General features: G+C 41.9%; 1 protein-coding gene across 7 annotated transcripts in view; it reads left to right on the forward strand.

The window, feature by feature from the left end:
- The window catches only part of ELMO1 (engulfment and cell motility 1), a 538,367-nt gene that overhangs the window by 464,651 nt on the left and 53,045 nt on the right, over positions 1 to 20,671 (forward strand). The window lies entirely within an intron of this gene.

The raw sequence follows: 20,671 nt of genomic DNA on the forward strand, positions 1-20,671 counted from the left end.
TGGTCAATCTAACAGCAAAAGGTAAAATGGCAGAAAACAACATGGAAAATTTTGTTCTTAAATTTCCATTTTGAAGGGTGATTTAATATTACCAGATTAAAAAAAAAACTTTTATGCATAAAACCACAGTAATCTAATGATATTCATTAAAAGATGTGCACATATATATGCAGGAATTTCATTATGTAGGTATGTAAATTAATGTATTGGGTGAGAGATTATGTTTTAGGATACAAACCAAGCACTAGGTTATGAATTAAATTTTAAAGAACTACATAGTTTTGGACATTGTTTTAATATCCACACATCAGCTGAGTGGGAAAACATGAACCTTCAGAGCTATATGAGGTCAGTGTCTCTCTCCAGAGGCAGTGCCAGGTGACGGTTGCCTGCACTGGGCAACAGTCCAACTACCCAATCAATCCGAAACTCATTCGGAAATGAAGAGTGACACATCTTATTCACTCCATCATTTATTTTCATGGACTCACTGACTTGTAATCAACAAATATTTTTTGAATAGGTTCAAAACCCTATATGTTGGCTCTGGAATGGCTTGGCCAAAGGTGTGGGATCTGGGTCTTCCAGGCCAGGCTAGAAGATAAAGTCTAAGGCTGGCCCTTGGAGGAGAAAGCTATTAGACATTAGTCAGGGCTTGTATGCCCAAAGGGAAGAACCAAGCATTTTGATCATATCACTGTTGATGTCACATGGGATAGGAGGATTTTGACCCCATGGAGGGTTTCCAGTAATGACACAGTTTAGTTCTGAATGGTCCACAGAATCTATGATACCAGTTTCAGACATTGTCCGGAGATTTAGTGATGTTAGGAGCTAGGACTCCAAGGAAAGATAGTTGCAAATGGTTAGATGGGTTGTCCCATTACAGCCAGGTTGGCAGTAGAGTGGGTTCAGGAGCGTTCATTCTCCTGAGAGCTTTGGATTGCAAAACTCTTTCGCAGAAGCTCAGCCTGTATCACAGAGTGTAGACATAAGAGCTGGAGCTCCGTGAGCACTGGGGGGCCAGAGCTTTCATCAGAAGACGAGATACTGGGTTTGTGGCAACACACGGAGCAGCAAGCAGCCTAACTTCCATACTTCCCAGGCCCACACTGTTGCATGCACTCTGCCTTCATTGTCTGATTCTCACAGCAACCCAGCAAGGTTGATGTCATCATCCCATTTCACAGATAAAGAGGCAGAGACTCAGCCAGTAGGTGACAGAGTCAGGTTTCAAACCCTGGGTTAGCGGACTCCAAAGCCCAAATTTTTCCTGTTTTACTAAATGCTGCTTCTCTCAAGCCTGTCATGGCCTCACACACTGGTGAGGGAGATTGGTTCAGGGATTTATTGGTGATAGCCTTAAGGCTCCAAGGTTCCAGCCTACATCTGAGCAGCACTGGAAAAGTCAGGGACTCCATGGTGCTAAATGCCGTGGGAAATAAAATAGAAATGAATGATTGCCCTCCTCAGTACTAACCAAATGCTGACTTCCATGAAGCACATGGTGACATCCAACAGAGAGTTAGCTGAACCATCCCCAGTACATCCTCACTACTTTATTTTAGCCCAGGTGTTGGCTGGATGACTAAATGAATGAGTGAAGGCACATTGGCTTGCTCTTATAGATTAGCTTTCTTGCTATGGATAAACCGAAGGAAAAAAATATTTTCCCATACCCCCTAAAGCGAGTCTACTTTGTTTTGTGGGAGGTAGCAATTTATAGACCTATCTACACATTATTTTCTAAAACTCAAGTATTTTGGAAGAGCAGATGGAGTACCATACTGTATACACTAGTCATATATTTTGAAATACATTTCTTTTTGAGCAATTTGGTTCTGCTTTATTTAGCAAAAGCCATTGAAGGGTTTAAAAGCAATGATGCAAAAGACGTGAGTGGCTGAGATCACAGTGGACAGACCCTCAGGCATAATGCCAATGCTTTTCAAATTCTGCTCTGCAAACCCCAGCCCTGGTCCCCATTGCCTCCCACCCTTAGAGACGCCAATCCACTTTGTCCTGGAGGAGGGAGTGGAGCCTGGTCATCTGTATTTTTAAAAAATCTTCTGGGTGATTCTGATGTGCACCCAGGTTTGAGAAACAACTTCTATACCCATATGAGTGTGATTCTTATATCTCATTTTCTTGATACTTTTATTTCCACCTATTAAATTACTAGAGAAACAAAGGAAAGACAGTTTCATTCCTTTTATATCTTCTGAGAGTCATAGGGGAAGCAAATAGGTGTTGAGCACCCCCTACTTAGCCAGGAGATTTGGTTATGAATTTCACTTAATATTTACAGAACTCAACAAAATTTAAAGAATCATTTGGCCCTCAGAGAGCTGAGTTATGCAGACTCTTCAGTTCATAGCTTGTTATTGTCATAAGCCCCTGAAAGACTTTCCCCTTATTTTCCTCTTTACCCCTGCTTCCCATACCCACTCCCCTTCCCCAAAGGAGAGCTACCTAAATATGCCAGCACTAACATGTGCAAGTGTCCTTATAAAATGTATCTTATTGTGTTTGTATGTGCATATTGGTCATTCACAAAAATGATAAATATATAATACAAATAGACTATTAAAAAGTAAGAATTTTTCTTATTTTTTGCTCAACATTGTTTTCAGATATATCCCTATTGCTGTGTAGACTTCTGACATTTGCATAGTATTTCATTGTCTGCATTCACTCCATTTTATTTGTATCCTTCTCAGTTGATATACACCCATGCTACCTCCAGATCCCCACTATCACAAAAAAATTCTGCAACTAACATCCTCATTTGTGATCCTTGGGGACCTGTGTGAGAATGACTTCTGGGATGTGTGCCCAGGAGTTGGATCTCAGAGTCATATGATATACACATATTTAATTTCAGATTGTTTTCCTAAATGGAAACAGTACATGAGAGTTCTCATCTCCCTACAGCCCCACCAACATTTGGTATGAACCGTCTTTTAAATTCTGGTCATTCTGATAGCTAAGAGTCATTGTTGTTTTAATTTTTCTACCTTGGATTACTAGTGAGTTTGAGCATGCTTTTTACATATATGGATTTTCCTTTCTGTGAATTGCCTTTTCATGTCCTTTATCCACTTTTCCATTTCTTATTTATATTTGAAACATTAATCCCCTGTCAGCTTGAGCTGCTGCAATACTTAACTCCCAGTTAGTTATTTGATAACTGACCAATAATTTCTATATCTGAATAAAAATCCTTACTACCTAACATGGGCAAATCCAACAATTTTCCATCTTACAGGAAGTGATTTTAGGATCTTTTTTATGAAATACTTCCCCACTTAGAATAAGTATTATGACTTCCATTTATGTAGACAAGGAAACAGGATCCCAGTGACTTGTTGTACGTTGTCACACCATCAGTAGCATGATTGGAAACAATCATTAGCTATTAATACATTAAATCATGGTATTCACAGCATTTTTAAAGCCATCAACTGTTGTTTGCAATCGACACAAGCAATCTTTCAAAATTTGCAACCTACAGCTTCTCTCCATCAGATTTCACAGAATCTTCCTTTCTGCCCTGAAATTCTTGCAAAGTGTCTCCAATTGCATTACAACTAGTCGTAATTACAGCTTTGGCCTTCATTAAGCTAATTACTACTTGTACTCATATTGAGCCATTTCACTCAAGTAATACCGTAAGCCAGTCCTTTCTCTGTGCTGTCTCTGCCTTTTCTAGGGAAACACAGGGCTGACATCAGAGTTCTGTCTCTCCTTAGAGCAGGGTATTTCCAGCTGTCTTTCTCCAAGGATCCCTGAGGTACAGCTCAAGTGTCTCACAGGCCACGAGAGGAATGGTTGGAGGAAGTTGGGGACTGGAAGGAGGCTGAGCACAGACCCTCCCCCCCACCCCCCCGCCGCCATTTAACCCAGACAGGCTTTGCCTTTATTTGTTGTGTGTACTGCGTGATATGTAAGATCTGCTTGAAAAAGGATTCTGCTGCTAAAAGGGGCAGCGGGGGTGCGGGGGGAGAAGCAGTGCCTTGGAGAGCTGGACTACTTAATATAAACTGATACATTTTCATCTCTCGGCTTGTGTCACATTTATATAGTGCGTTACATTTTGAAAAACACTTTAACATGATCTGAAATTATAAAATCCCGTAAGGTAGGTATATTTAAACAGCTGCAGCAAAATTTTCCCACAATTGAAGCTCCGTATTGCGGTACCTGTTCATTCTAGCAGGCAGACTGAAGGGCCATATGTCAAGAGATTATCACCAGCTTGGGTAGAAGGTAGAGCTAGATGATCTCTAATCTCTGTGTTTGTACAGAGATGTTATATCTGGAAATGATGAGAGAAGAAAGCAACATCAGAAGAATGACCTGCGGTAAGCCTCTTGTCTGTTGGGGGAGGAACATTTATTGACCTCCTGCCACATTCTGGTCTCTGTGCTGGGTGCCTACGGCCACCCTGGGAGGGAGGTATTATTGTATCCATTTCAAAGGAGATGAAACTGAACCATGTTAGGTTAAGTTGGAAAAGCTTATAGCCCAGAGTTCTCCAGCTCCCAAATCAGGACTCTTGCCACTGCAGAAGAATGCCCCCACAGAAGCATTGCATCTTTTTTTAAAAATTAGCCTCCCCAAACTTTATGTAAGCAGTTATTATTTTTGGAAAGAAGTTCTTCATAAGTAGTTCTGCATCGCGCCAGGCATCATATTCATGTCCCCATGCTCTCCCTCCTTCCCTCCCTCAGGTCCTTACCTCCTGCTTTTGGATCAAGCCGCATCATCTGTCATTTATAGCTGCATTCAGCCTCCTTACTGAGGAGGTCACTTGCCATGACTCAGCTGTTAGCATCTTTCCTGCTTTGATTTCCTGGGTTTCCAACACAAGCTCGTGCTATTTTCGGTTTTGCCTCAGATAGGAAGATTGGAAAACAGCAGTCCGGCCTTCTGGCTCTCCAAGTTGTTGATTTGATTTGGCTTTCTCTCTTCATTCATGAATTCTTTCTGTGCTGCAAGCTGAGGAGGGTTGCATGTTTGAAAGATTCTTCTCTCTTCTCAGAGGGTGCACATCTGGGACACAAATGGGGGCCGAATGTGGTGTCACCTTTGGTTAGCTTCGGTTTCACTCTTCCAATGAAAATCTCTCAAACCATGAAATCGGTCTTTCCCCTCCTGTTTCCTAAAGAAAAGAATAAACATATAGAATAATATTGCTGAGTATTTTTACTTCAAATAGGCATATTTAACCTTAGTCCTTTATTATTAGGGCAAATAGTTGAAGAAACTGCGCTCTGTTAAGTTAAAGTTCTCTGATTTCACAACTTGAACTTCTGGAATCTTGTATTTTACACTAGGAGGCCATTTATAGCAATGTCTCTGACCATTCTAAAACCATGGAGGATGAGAATGTACCCTTATGTATATAGCACCTTACAGTTGATGAAGTGTTTTCATACGTGTTCTCTATTAACTTAATTACTCTATGAGCTAGGTTTTATCATCCCTATTTCACATAAGCAAATTCAGATGCAAAAAGCCTTGAACTTTACAATAAGGCATTTTGCTTTATTATAAAGCAAAACTGCTTTATTATTAAGGTGACTCAGCAGAGCCACCTAGACCTAATACATGCAAGTCATTAGCTTCTGTTTCTAGAAACAGTGCTGCATGGATGGAGAGATAATGTTGGCTTTGGGAGAACTGATCTATAAGAAAAGTTGAGATAATAACACTGAAATGACACTCAGCTGGCTGACCCGTAGGCCTGAATATCAGCAGGGCACGACTCGTGGAATCAAGCAGGGTTTTCTATTCTCCAGGTAAAAAGTCAGGGCCTTTATTTGTGAACTGTTTTTCTCCCTACCCTTTCCTTTAAGGATAGCTCTCTGCCTCTAGCTGCTGTTGGCCAAGCCCCCAGAACAGCCAGGATGCTTTTAGGATACCCCAACCAGAAGAAATGAATATCCTACCCATTGTCAGTAGACTAGGCAATATTTTAGGTATCGGGGAAAGCATGATTCATAGGAAGAGTCCTTGCCCAAAGAATATAACCATATGGTGGAGGGTGGAGGGGATGTTGGCTTAAATTAAGTCTTTTGATACAATAAGATCGAGCTGTGATGGGGTGACAATTGTAACTGAGCGAAGGATGAGCACTTAGCCTGTTAAAGAGGGGCAGTTCAAAAAGAGAACTCAGCATAATCGAACAAGAACATTACCAGTAACTCAGGTTTTCTAGAAGGCAGCATCTGAACTGAGGAATGGTAGGCAATGAGACCAGGAGACAGAGGCAGAGGCCCAGTGATGGAGAACATTGTTTTCATTATTGAAAAGTTTGGCTTTTGTGCTGCTGAGCACCTGAATCCACAGGGGTCAGATTTGTGGCCAGCTCATCACACCGTCATCTGTGGAGAAGGGATGGCAGGGGTTGAACACGGAGGGAGGGAGATAAGCTAAGAGGCTTCTGAAGAGTCCAGATAAGGGACGTTGAGCCTCAACTAGCAGAGGAAGGAGGGGTGGAAGGAAAAAGGCAAAACACAAAAACATGGAGAAGGTAGAGTCATAACTTGATGATTAGACATAGAGTGTGAGAAAGGAAAATGTGTCCAAGATGACTTCATTATTTTTGGTCCAAAGGAGGATACAAATAAACTCTTACAGAGAATGTTTCAGGAAGGACATTTTAAAAGGAAGATAATAAGTTGAGCTTTAGAATGTTGAATGAGAAGTGCTTATGGGACACTTCTAGAAGAAAATATTCCATAGACAAAGCCATTTGTAGCTCAAGGCTAGAAGTGCAGATTCTGCTCTGGTTTCCATCATTCTTTTTCTCACCCTACCTCTTTAAATCAGTGGCTCTTACGGACTTCATCATGACCAACTCTGAGAATCTGAGGAAAGCAGCAGATTCACTTCGGAGTGGGAAAACACATATGTCTCATGTCATGTTCATGAGACATGACACACAATTTCAGGTAATTCAAAGAACTCCAAGTTAATAATCTTTGCCTTAAATAGGACCTGAAGCTTTAAAATTCCATGCAAATCTCTGAGCTCCCAAGTCATATATTAGGAGACTTTCAAGGGTCCTCTGCTGCTGTGGTGTGATTGGAGGAGTCCAGTTACAACCATGTGGTTTATTATCAACACAAGTCAATAGCAGATCAGCCAAGGACAGCAGTACCCATAAACTGTAGCACACAGGCTCATTTTAACTTTTCCATACGCTACTTAGTATCTTTTTATTATGGCCCCATTCTTTGCCTGTGTCATAAAATCATCCCCAGATTCTCCTCCAAGGCATAGTTGATAGAACACGTGTTCAGATTGTTACTATTTACTAACGTGCATGTAGTCTTTCTTGTTACAATTTGTTGTCATACAGTGGGGATCCTACTGTGAGGACAACCAAGCTCCATCTTCCACTGTATGCTCTGCTCAAGTTGGTCAGATTCTACCTGTGTCCAGAACTTAAGTCACTTTTCATCTTTACAATAAACATTGTGCAGTTTTCACCTCTATATTTTGACTGTTTTTCTACAAGCTCTGTACAAGTTCCCCTGAAATAAATTTGTTCGTGCAGTTTATTCTCCCAGTGAACCTTGTTGGCATTCCTTTCCTCTAATGCAACAGTCTTTCACGTTAACAGAGTCCCCCAAACAAATACAAAGGTGTAATGAAGTATCTTCTCATTTAGTATTTGTTGAGTACTTGCTATGTACTAGGTCTCCATTGAGGTATCCAGTCTAATGAATGAGGCAAATATGGATTTATAAATCACACACAGTGTGATCACTGTGTTAGTAGAGGTGTGGGACCCAGGATGTCAAATAGTGCAGGCTGTACTATCCCTTGTGTGACGCAGGTACTCAGGCCTTTTTCAGTGAGCATTTGTTGTACCCCTCCTGAGCGGCTGCAAGGCGCTGTGGAGGTAGATACTCAGACAAAAAAAATCTTGAACTTGAGAAACTTTCATAGCTTAACAAAGATAGACCAAAAAAAGCTCCAATGGAAGCTAGATGTGATACATGCCATAAATGTAAAGTAAAGCAAAGTGGAAACAGCATTTCCTGAATACCTAGTATGTATCAGGAATTATTTTAGGTACTTTCATTTACATTGTCTAATTGCATATTCCAAATCATGTTTTAAAGTAAGTCTTATCCCTATCTTACATAGGAGGAAATTAAGGCTCAGAGATGATAAGCAAGTTACCATAGATCTCCTTATTTCCACTCTATATAGCTAAAGAAGCTTAGGAAATACATCAAAACAATGAAGTGAGGAAGAATATGACCTACTTTAGTCACCACCTCATGCTCCAATTTTCTCTTAACTTCATCTGTCTCTTTCCCCCTTCCCATTATGGTTAAGTATATACCCTGGAACATCCTTAGGGTTTGTCCCTTACCAGCTACAACTATTATTACTATCCTGATAGTTTAAAAAAAAAATCCCTCTGGATGTGGTTCAGCAACTGTCCCCTGTCTTCCTCCTATGAGTTACCCAATCCCTGGTAGCATTAATATTAGATATAATTAAGTGTGCTGCTTTTATAGGGTGATCGTCCATGGGCATGCCATATTTTTTATAAAGCAGGAACATTTTTTAATAAGACATAGACATGGCTGGCATCTTTTCATTCAGGGCCTCTCATGTCCTTTTAAAACAAAATTTTAATGTTTATTTTTGAGAGACAGAGCATGAGCAGGAGGGAGGGTCAGAGAGAGGGGGAGACACAGAATCTGAAGCAGGCTCCAGGCTCTGAACTGTCAGCACAGAGCCTGACACGGGGCTCAAACTCATGAACCAGAAGATCACGACCTGAGCCAAAGTCAGACACTTAACCAACTGAACCGCCCAGGCACCCCCTCTCTCATATCCTTTTTAACAAAACTAACAAACCCACACTTTTGGTTTCCTTTACTGGATGGGAATTATTACATCTCAGCTACATTTATCCAGTATCATAGAAATTGCTGAATATACTCCCTAAATGACCCAAATCTTATCCTCCTTTCAATTTAACACTTTAAATAAATGCCAGCAAGCTTCAGCGCTTTGGAAAATTACTATATGTCTGAAACAATTTGGATATCAGTATTTGTCACACAGCCTTCCTAGGTATAACATCTAAAGCAATAGCCACTTAGCTTACTTGCATTCTCTGTGTGGTATTTACCCAATAGTCATCACTCATGTGTGTTCATTAGGTCTTGGGGTGATGAGCCAAGCCACTGTATTCTCAGCTGGACCTGGAGCCTGTTTAGTTTGGCACTGATTAATGATGTGTGGGGAGTGAGCAGTTTGCAGAGACATTGTAGAAACCTAGTTACCCAAAGACAAATAGCTGGAAGTTGTCTGATGGGAGCATGAGAGGTGGGTTCTTGAGAAACGGGAGTCATTTAGAAACACCAGTGACTTTTGGTTACCCTAACTAGAGAAGGGACAGGTTCCATAGTAGATGATGCTTTGGGTGTTATTTCTTGATACACACCCCAGGATAAGGTGTGAGGCACGCTACTGATGTGCCTATCCAGCTACAACCTTTCTCTGTTCCTTGGTTCTCACCATTTGTAGACTGGGCTTACAGAGCCTGCCTGCTTCCCAGTCACCTTCAAACAAAATGTAGGTGTCTCAGTAAAGTATCTTGCAACATTCCTTTTGAAGATCTTATGCTAAATGAGCAAGCACTTATAGCTTTACTTTTTTTTTTTAACCAAATCAATCTTACACTGGAAAAACAATGCTTTGAGTGTAGTAATATTAAGTGTAGGATAAATAATATTTATCTTGGCTTACGTACTTCCTATCTCTTGTTTTTCCTTCTCGTTCCATTCACCTCTTGCACCATGTGGGTTTGGCATCCATTCTTTACTCAAATTTTCTCCTTTTTGCCTCTTTCTGTTCTTTGAGTGGGGCAATGAGGAGAGACATGTTGATATTGAAGTTATAGAGAAAATGTCTTAGCTCTAATTGGGTTGCTGTCCTTCTTGTGGCATGCCAACAGCTGGCACAACACATTTTTTTGTAGTCCTTTCCAAAATAGACTCTTTCTCCCTATTACTGACAGGGAACTAATGGAAAACATATATAAAGTTCCCTTGGCAACTCCCAGCCAGAGACTTTATGAATACCTATTTCCTGAAGATAACCCATTGTTCAGAGGACTTTTTTTTTTCACCAGCCCATCCAGAATGCTCAATTCAAAAGTTACAAGGATGCCTTTATTCATTGGGGATGTGGAGAAAAAACAGAGAAGTAGGAGGGTGTGCCCAGGGTTACACAGGAGGCAGCACAAGAAGAAAGATGCAAAGCCCAGTAAGCACCAGGTGTTCTGGCTTAATTATTAATCTTTGACTTTATCACGGAGTTCTTCTTCTCAAGATCTTAAATTTTCACCACTTCCTGCAAAATTCAGTTCAAACAAATTCTTCTTGGCAGTTACAGGCCTCCATAGTCTGATCCTGACCCATCTTCCACTCTATCCTACCCCCTTCCTAAGTGAATAAGCATAAACAATAACTATCATTTATATCTGGCCCTGTAAAAGTTGCTTGATAAATATTCTTTTAATCCTTGTATCACATTGCAAAGTCTATACTGTAATTTCCAGTTTATTGGGGGAGCTCAGGCTTAGAAAGTTTCAAAAACTTACCCCAGAACACATAGATGGTGAAAGTGAGAGCCAAGATTCAAACCCAGTTCTGCCTGACTCCAGTGCTTGCTGCTTTCCTTTGACCTTCCTTAAATTCAAAGTGATCTTGAGCAATTGCCTTTTTTGTTTTTTGGAGAGACAGAGAGAGAGAGAGAGAGAGAGAGAGAGAGAGAGCATGCATATGCACATGAGCTGAGAATGGAAGGAGGCAAGGGAGAGAGGTACTCTTAACCAGGCTCCACACTTAGAACAGAGCCCATTGCAGGACTAGATCCCACAACCCTGGGATCATGACCTGAGCCGAAATCAAGAGTCAGATCCTTAACTGACAGAGCCACCCAGGCACCCCAAGCAGTTGCCTTTTTATTGATGGGGAGAGCCCTAACCCCCCTCACTCTTCTTTTCAGACCTAAATCATACCCCCATCCTGCAGAGCTCCACCCAGAACCTACTTTGTTCCTACAATGTTTTCTAATCCCCCAACTGGAAACGGTCTCCCTTCCTTTGAACCACAAAGTACGTGGGAATGATCATTTGACATCATGCCTCAGAGCAAATAACATGAAGCAGGTAGAAGTCAGGAGCTTTGGGTTCAAATCCCTGCTCTGCCAGTGTGATTTTTATTAAATCACTTAATTCTCTCTTAGCATGTGCTGCAACCTGACCTCTAAAGTCCCATCCAGGCAAAAATTCTAAGATTCTGAAGTTGTATTTTATATAGAATTTCTTGTATGCTTTGAGTCCTATACTTCTTTGTATTCACTAGTCATTCGTTCGTTTATGTACGGAGCATTGATATTTCAGCCTTGATCTCGGAAGCACCATAATCTTCTAGAGGCCTCACCTCCACTTTTGGGCTTAAGTCCCCGAGGGCAAGGACTTTGCTTTTTTTTTCTTTTTTTTTTTTTTATACCCAAAGCAGATAAAACAGAAGGAAAAGTCTCTTTGACAAGATGAGCTCCCAGAAAAAGAAGTTTGCACAAATACCAGTAAGCACCATGTAACATTTGGAGTCTCACAGTGTTTTCAGCTTCTCCTCAATCCTTGTGCACCTGTACATACAAGCCTGATGTTGCCAACCTGCCCCACCCCCCCCCCAAAGAATGGTTATCAGTTAATTTAAGTCACCATATTTCAACTTTGGTTTCAAAGGACTATCATCTTCTATACCACATTTAGTGACACTTGTCCCCTTTGACTCCTGCAGGTCCTCAGACATTTGTTTTAGCAGATGGCAGTTCTGCTTATCCCATCAGCAGACACCATTCTGGAAAGTAGATGACATCTTCCTCCCCGCAAACCCTTAGCAAATTCCTCAGACTGCATTTTTCATTTGTCAGATGTTCATGCTGATTCCCAGATGCCCTTATGACAGTAATAATAAATGTAAAACTCTCACCTGGATTTTTTTTTCTAAACACTTTCCTAGTGTGCTTGCTACTTGAGCACTTCCTAGGTACAAGGAGCTATGTGTTAACTTGCTACTCTTTTCCCTGACATAGTGTGGTAGCATTTGCCAACTATAGGTAAAAGTTGCAAACATCTTTTCATTCAACTCTCGTATTCTGAAATCAACTGCATCTTGGTATTTCCACTTTAATAATTTAAAGCATAGGCTTTCTAAACTCAGAACTTGGATTCAAATCTCTCCCCTGTTGGGACACCTGGATGGCTCAGTCGGTTGGGCGTCCGACTTCAGCTCAGGTCATGATCTCACAGTTCATGGGTTCAAGCCCCGTGTCGGGCTCTGTGCTGACAGCTCAGAGCCCGGAGCCTGCTTCGGATTCTGTGTCTCCCTCTCTCTGTGTCCCTCCCCTGCTCGTTCTTTGTCACTCTCTGTCTCTCAAAAATAAGTAAACATTTAAAAAAAATTTTTTTTAATCTCTCCCCTGTCAGTTACCAGTGTAAATTCTCTAAGCCTCAATTTTGGGAACTGAAAGAAATGGAGGGTCCCTCTTCGGCAGGATTGTTGTCAGGATACAATGAGAGGAAAGATACCAAGCTTAGAGTCGTGTACCTCCACTGAGTAAAGTGCCAGAAGGTGCTAAGAGCCGCCATTCCATCCCCTCTGATAGATAAAAGGTGCTTTGTGAGCACCCATCCCATTTGATTCTTATGACTGTGCCTAATTAGGTGAGACAGAGAGTGGATATTAAATTTGTTTTCAGTTCAGGAGTATGTTTTCTGCTTCAAGAATGGGATGCCTGGTGAGATCCAACATAACATGCGTACATTTCTTAAGTGAGAAATTGAGAACCGTCATAGGTGTAGTTTAATGTGCTTTTGTTTTTTGAAGCTTCCTTTGCTTGTACCACTTTACACGATTCATGCCTTTTTCCCTTCTTTCACACTTTTTAAAAAAGGAACAGAGCAGAACATTGACTCTCCAATATACCTGAACCCTAATACATTACATTGTATTCTTTTAGACATCATTTCATTTGTTTTTATTAAATAAGGAACAAGTGGATTTATAGAAACTGATGTTACTTCTAAAAAATCCTCAGTGAATTTCACCCTAATTAAAATGCTAGGCAATTTCCATAAACATTGGTCATAGAAAATTTTTCCAGAGTTATAAAATCATGCAAATTTGAAAAGAAAGAAAAAGGTGATTGTGTTTAACATCAGGTCTATAATTAGGAGGTCTATAACTAGGAGACCCCTGTCTGCCCACTGTTTCACCATGTCAATAAATACGTGTCAGCTCTGAGTGTTTGACACTGTTCTAGAACCAATGACTAGGTCCTTACTGCAGACAGTATATCATTTTCAGAGGTGTTAGTATTGGTTTCGATTGCCAAGATAGTGAGTTAGATAGAAAGTCTGTGTAGTTATTGGATTGAACAACTTTCACAGGTACATAAAATTGAACACAGGTCCAGGCCCTAAAACGCCTATGGTTAGTCTTCAAAGAAATTGGGCATTGGGACTTTTAAGATACTCTGATCCAAGGTTACTGAACAGTTGAATATGTTAGGTAAGAGTAACGGTTGCTTATCAACATTGATTTCCTCGGAGATGGAGGGTGAGTGCCACCAAGAATGCCTAATTCAACTGGTTGTTGGTGGTTGCCTGCAGGCAGAGTCTGGGTCCAGCAGAAAATAAAGTGCCCTGATAGATTAGTGATGCCCACCACTGACCTGGGAGAGAGCAATGATGGTATATATGCTGCATCATTACCTTCTACGAGGTTTTCTCCAAAGGATGCATAGGAGGGCAAGGGACCACATTCGGGCAAAGCGTGGCAGATGCAGTGGATTGGGGAAACCACGGGAACAGCTGTGTTCATCCAGCTGTGAGAGATAATAGCAAATGGGCAAAAGGGAAGAGGAAATGGGTGGAGAAGCACAGGAGCCATTTCAGATCTTCCTTGGGCTCATTGGCTCCAAACCACCAAGTGACTGTTGGGATTTTACAGAATCAGAGCAGTCTGGGCTGTTTTAATTGTCTGAATTTTGTGCTGTGGTGGTTGACAGGTTCTCCTTTAAAGATAATAAATGGCTCACAATTACTTTAGTTTAGAAAGTGCTTCTCTGCCCTGGGACACTGTAATAACCAGCCATGGAAAAGAAAAGGCCTGGGGATTTATGAGGTGTCCCAATTTACAACCATCTGGGAAAAATACAGCAGGACGTTGGTATAGCACTGTGTTAACCAGAGTTAATCTATCATTGCTACTGTTATAAACCCTCTCTTTCCTTCTGCTTAAAACTATCACAGGGATTCATCCCTGGCCTTCACAAAGACGCACCAGAAATCATTTTTTTAAAGCACGTAACTCAGAAATATAGTCTGGTTGACCTTTGCTTTACTGGACTGAGTGGGAAATTTTCCAGGTATGCAGGATTTTAAAATCCACTAGTGATAAAAAGATAAATGAGGTATAGTCTCTTCTTTCTGAAGGCTCAAGGTGTCCTACTGGGAGACCAGTAGTGAATGCATAATTTCGATACACTCTAAGAGGTGCCATTGTTGAAACAATAGGGTAAGAATAGAAACACATTTGTATGCACAAAAACCAGTGGTATACTTAATAATCACTTTGTTTTCCCTGCCCCCAAATTATATTGTTAGCCCATACCTACAATAGAACTTATTAAAGTCCAACATTATTATTTATTTGCACACCTTCTTTCCCCTAAGAGGAAGTTTTGCAAGGTGGGCACTGGGTCTGGTTTTTATTCCCAGCACTTCACCCCGAGTTTAGCTTGTATTAAGTGCCTAATAAATGTTAGCTGAGCAAGTACAGGATGCTTCTAAAGATTTTAATACCAGAAATTGACAATTCATTAGGTAAAATTTAGAAAGTAAAAATATATTTACTCCTAATATATTCTGTTGATGATTCAGAACACCCCTTCCCCATATATATCACAGAGTATAGACAATGGGTGCTGCTAAATTTTAAGTTCCCACTGTGTGGCCGTTTCCACTGCCCCATCTGTCTGCTGAGGAGCACCCACCAACACTTCATTTTGATGGCACTGTCCTCCCAGAGGGACTTGCTGAAGCAATAATTCTGGTTTCCCTGGGGTCCATCAGCCTTGCCTGATGGCAGAGCTAGTTTATAGGATCCAGACCTCGCTTTTCCCACTCTGTATCGCTTGTGGTCTTGCCTGAGCAGTCTGCTTATGAAAAGTTTATTGAATATCCCTTCCAGAGGGGCAGGCTGTCCCATTTCATTTGTCACTATTTAACAGTTTATGCAGAACATGCTGGGAAACCTCAACATGCAGAACTTCTGGCCTCACCTCCATGTGAGACAGTAGACGTTTCATTTCTTTCCAAATGGCAACTAATTTCAGAGTAGTCTAAGGCTAATTTATCAGTGCCCACCAATACTCCCCTTCTCCATCTTCCTTTAGCCCTATTCAGTGACTCTACACATATTTATGAAACTGATCCTGGCACACAGAGATGAATTGGGTAAAATCCCACCATCCACAGAGGTTGAGACATGCTAAGGTAGATCAACACGTGAGTAGACGTTACCATTCACTCCTTTCCTTCACACCTTACATTGCAATGAATGAGTGAAGAAGGAACAGTGAGTCCATCTCAGATTTATTGGTAAGAGCCCATAATGTTTAAAGGGCTACCTATGGATGCCATTTATCCAAAAACAAGGACAGTTGAGAATTGCTCATCATTTAGCACTGTGTATTTTAGCCTCATGATTGTGTGACTTCAAAAAGGAAAATCCTTTGAGGCTCAGTTACTTTTGCAATGAAGTTCCTCCTCTGCTTTGGGGGACCTCTCCGAAGAGTTATTCCACAAGTGCTACCACCACCACTCTTAGCCATGGCTGCAAGAGCACAACACCTCAGTAGCAACTCCAGCTTGGGAGACTTTCCCACTGGGAAGATCATTCTTTGTAACTTTCAGAAGATTTGCCAAAGACTTTGCTTTCAACATCTATGCTTGACAAAGTATGGCTAACTTTAGTGAGCGAGCAATAGTCAACCAATAGTAGTATAAGTATTAAAAGAAAAACTAACCATTTCCCCCAACCCTATTGGAAAAGAGTTTCTCAACTTTTGTAAGAAAACCAGCCCCATTTGTTTCTGCCTCTTTCTCCACGCATGGTCACATGTTTTGACTGACTTGTTTGACATGTTGTTTATTCAAAGCTGTAGATTAAATGTCACCCACTAATGTGATTTGCTCAGACTGCTTGCCTGAGGCTGACTCCATCAGACACTGGTGAAAATAGCTCCCTCTTGTCAACCAGGGCCTTCAATTAGCTGACCAGCAAGTCTGCCCTGATTACTATATTAATTTGGCTCCCTATTTTCAGTAGAGAAAGGAAGTTTGGTCATATCGCTATTTGCCTCTCAATTGCTGTCACTTCAAGGGCAGGCTGCGGAGAGAAGGTAGTGATCCTAAACCTCACCTTTGTTTCTCCTCTTTTGAACTGGCTTCCTGCAGATGCTGAAGAAAGTGAGAAATGTGTTGCTTCTATATTCATTGTTCTTCAACAGACCCAGCACTAATTGATTTTAAGATGAATTCCTGGTTGAAAGATTTATTTTTTTACTGGCCATAAAGATGCCTTAAGCCTTAAGTAAAATGCCTTCTCATGAGGAACAGGACAGCTGTTAGTACCTTGTGTTTTAGTCTTTGGAATGTGAAATCGCCCAGTTAGCACCTGCACGGAACCATGGAGTCAGGCATTGTATAACGAGCTATTTGGGAGACTAACACCAAGGCCCTCAGAGTTCTCAATTTGGATTATGATCAGATTCTCAAGATACTTGAAGTTGTCTGAACATCTCTCTGTCTCCTGCCATCCAATTCCTATTTTATTAGTGGCTAAAAATCAGAGGAAGCTCACAAAGCAAGGAAACAGTGCTGGGCAGCTAGCTTCCCTTTCTAACTGCTCCAGGGCCATCTTCTTTGCTCTCAGGGCATGTTTGAAAAGTCACCTTTCATACTGTATCTAATACTAGTTGTCCCTCAGGTTCCCCAGGCCCGTGTCGACACTACCGGCTGTAGGTTGCCTACTCAGGTTGGCACGCAGGCTGCCGCCCTGTGTCTGGGAACATTGATGCTAACTGCTACCCAAGGAATTGTCGGCCCATTGGGAACAAAGTGGTCACCCTTGCTAAAGGGGTCCCTCAGCAGCACTTGATCCTGGTAGGCAGATGCCCACAGCACCACAGTGGCTCTGGCTGCCTCAGTGATAAGCAGCCCAGGCACAGTGGTCTGGTTCCTGAGTAAAGGTGGCCTCTCAAAGTATGCTCAGAGCCAGCATGGTCCCCTGACCCTGTCTCTGACTGTCCTAGATGAGAGCACTCATCCTGTTCACACTGTGGCTAATATCTGAAGACCAAGCCTTGGGGGAACTATAGGCAGTAGCAAGCTGAAGTCTTGGTTCCTCATCTGTAAGTTGCATTGGGCACGTGAAGGAGGGAAGAGGCCTGTCCCTTCTCTCTTTCCCCTGGAAGGGCAGCAGTCATCACTCCTTCCTGTCTTCTTGTGCCTCCTCATTTAGACCAGTAGATCTCAAGCCCAGCCACACACTAGCATCCCCTGTGGGGCTTTGAAAGATATGCCCAGTGTCTGGAACCTATTCCAGACCAAATGAATCAGAATCTCTGGGGGTGAGGCCAGGCAAAAGTCTGCTTTAAATTCTATTTTAGACTTAGAGTTGGGAATTGCTGGTTTTTAAAGCTATTTATTTCTTTTAATCACTTGATGGGTCCATTCGTAATAAATAGGTAGACATTTTCTCAGTTACTACTATGTGAGTGGATTGTGCAGACCCTGGATATGCATTAGTTAATGAAGGACACTGTTCATGATGTTACATAGTATGATCCCATGATGGGAGAATGGGGGAACCAGCACCGACATGAGGGAAGGGCAGCAGGTCAGAGAAGGATTTTGTAGACTTGAAGAATGAGCAGGTATTAGGAGGATTTTAGTCACAGATGAAAGGAAGAACACAAATGAGGGCACAGGGGTGAAGTTCGAGGCACTGAAAGGATCTCAGTGTGACTAGATCATGGGGTGTGAGGGGTGAAGCCAAGGAGGAGGCATCTGCTAGAGCGGGAGTTGGAAGGCAACCACATGTGCCCTCATGGCCACACTAGAGAGGCTGGTCATCCACAAGCAGTGCTGAACCCCTGTAGGTTCTAAGCAGGTAAATGATATGATCAGACTTGCATTTTGGAAACAATCTAGCCTCTGTGGGCAGGGTCTGAAGGGGACAGAGGTAAAATCAGAGGCTTTTGGGTAAATCAGGACAGGTAATGATGGGCCAGAGGCCCAAGGAGGAGTTAGTGAAAATGACATGGAGTAGACCAAAGGAACAGGTATTCAAGAAGCAAGTTGACAGCACAACACCCTTAAAAGTGTAATCCTCAGAACCAAATTCTCAACTTCCAAGCCCAGGTAGTTCTATTATTTTGATCATTGCTGCACAGTTTTCCATCACTCACTGAAGACATAATGCAAGTCAGAGTTGCATTTCAGTCACAAGTACAGATGGATGGCCCCCAAAGAGCAGGCCTTGGCTGTCAGGCAGTTTATACTCCAGGCTCTATCTTGAGAGGAGTCAAACCAGGAAAAGGTTTTGGTCTGCAGTGAACTGTCCTTTTTCTCAGCTCTTGGGTACATATCTTGGCCTTTGATATAATGCACAACAAGCCTAACCTGTGTGGGGTTCAGAAATTCTATCTTAGGGAAGAAGAGTTACAGTGACCTCACTCCTCACATCACACATCGCAGTGGCCTTTGGCTCTGAGTGAAGTCATCATCAGCCCCTCAGACAGATATCCTAGGAGTTGAGAGCTCAGAGGACTGTTAGAGACCCACTGGAGAAACAGAGTCAGCAAGGGAGAAGCTAAACTAAATGACTTGCTGATTCTCATTATGACCGCCTGCCAAGATTCAGCCATGTCCATTGTGAAATGCGAAGGAGCTTTTTTGCATTTATTATTGCATTTGATTCATGAATAAAATGTTTCAAATTCATCTTGCATAATTGAGGACACATGATGAAATCGCGAGGGGCCGGAGGTTGCACACCAGCTAAGCTGATCCTCTGTGATTTCAGAACAGTTTCTGGCCATTTACATTAAGCCTGACCCTACAGGGCCCTTCATTAGGGGACTGCATTGGTCAAACCTCAGCAGGACGTGTGGCAGGATGGAGCAAGGACAGGAAAAAGTATCTTCGAGGCCCTGAAACCATTCAAGGGGACAATTGAGAACACTGTTTTCAAGAAAACAAAAACTCTGTTCAGTGCAACTTAAATATAATCTTGAACTTCCCTCCATGCATTCTAAACACCCTGTGTCATCATGAAGGGGTCTTCATACCTCAAAGACTATTTTATTTTTTGGATGAGCTGTCTTGAGGACTAAGATTCACAGGAAACCTCCTAATGATGGGGATAGTGTTTAGGGATCAATGCTCAGCATCTCCTAATCCTGACTAAAGTTGGTCACCTCCACCTTCTAGATAAGGAAACAGGTTCAGAGAAGCTGAGTGATTTATTCACCTAGCTCAGCATATCATGGAACAAGACTTTGAAATGAGCATGGCCTATCTGTAAAGCCAGGTGTTTTTCCTCTATACCAGGGGTTGCCAAATTGCTGCCTACAGACCAAATCTAGCTCACCACCTGTTTTTTAAATCAGGTTTTATTGGAACAGAGCCACACTCATTTACTTCTTGTCTGCAGCCAGTTTCACACTGCCAAGGCAGAGCTAAGTAGTTGCAGCAGACACAATATGGCCCTTACCAGAAATTTGCCAACCTCTGCTCTGTGCCCATACTGCCCCAGAATAAATACAGAAAACCTAAATGCTTCTCCTTGGGCCCAGAAAGCATTTTTAATTTTTCTCTCCCCTTCATTTAATACATTTGAGACCATTCAGCAAAAAGTCTCATTTGCGTGGACTAGCCTAGGCAGTCCACTCCCCAGCCGTGGCAAAACTACAAAGTAAAACCATTTTTAGTTTCCAGAAGGTGTCCTAATTTTAAAGACCTCTAGGGGGCTGGAGTGGGGGGGGGGCGGGGGGGGGGGATTGAAAGCCTGCATCTAGGTCAATATTTGTCCCTGCCTAGAATGTCATCAGTTTTTACCCTAACTTCTGGCACTTTTTCTGGGCAAGGCCTCTTCTCCCCACATCCTAAACTTGGAGATTAGCCCTTCAAAGTGATCTCTGGTCTCTGGGAAGTTATTCTGCCTGTATATGAGCAGTGAGACCCCTCTCCAGGCAGAATCCTTGCAATTTTTTGGTCCTTATGAGTCTTCAGTCATTTTGTTTTGTGTAAGGAACATTCTTAGGAAGAAAAATGGTCCAGTCCTAAAGCCTGGCAATGACAGTTCTCCCACATGACTCATTTTTAAGCTGGACTGTGTTGACATCTGTCTTCTCTGAGACAGCCTTTTCTCTTCATTATGAAGATAAATCCATTTAATGGGTCACTACTGATTGGGTAGATTGTACATTTTTGTAAGTGCTGACTCCCTCCTTTAGTGATAATGCCCAATAGTGGCTTTTCTAGAAACTC

The sequence above is a fragment of the Neofelis nebulosa genome, chromosome 4 (assembly GCF_028018385.1).
Source record: "Neofelis nebulosa isolate mNeoNeb1 chromosome 4, mNeoNeb1.pri, whole genome shotgun sequence".
NCBI classification, from domain to species: Eukaryota; Metazoa; Chordata; class Mammalia; order Carnivora; family Felidae; genus Neofelis; species Neofelis nebulosa.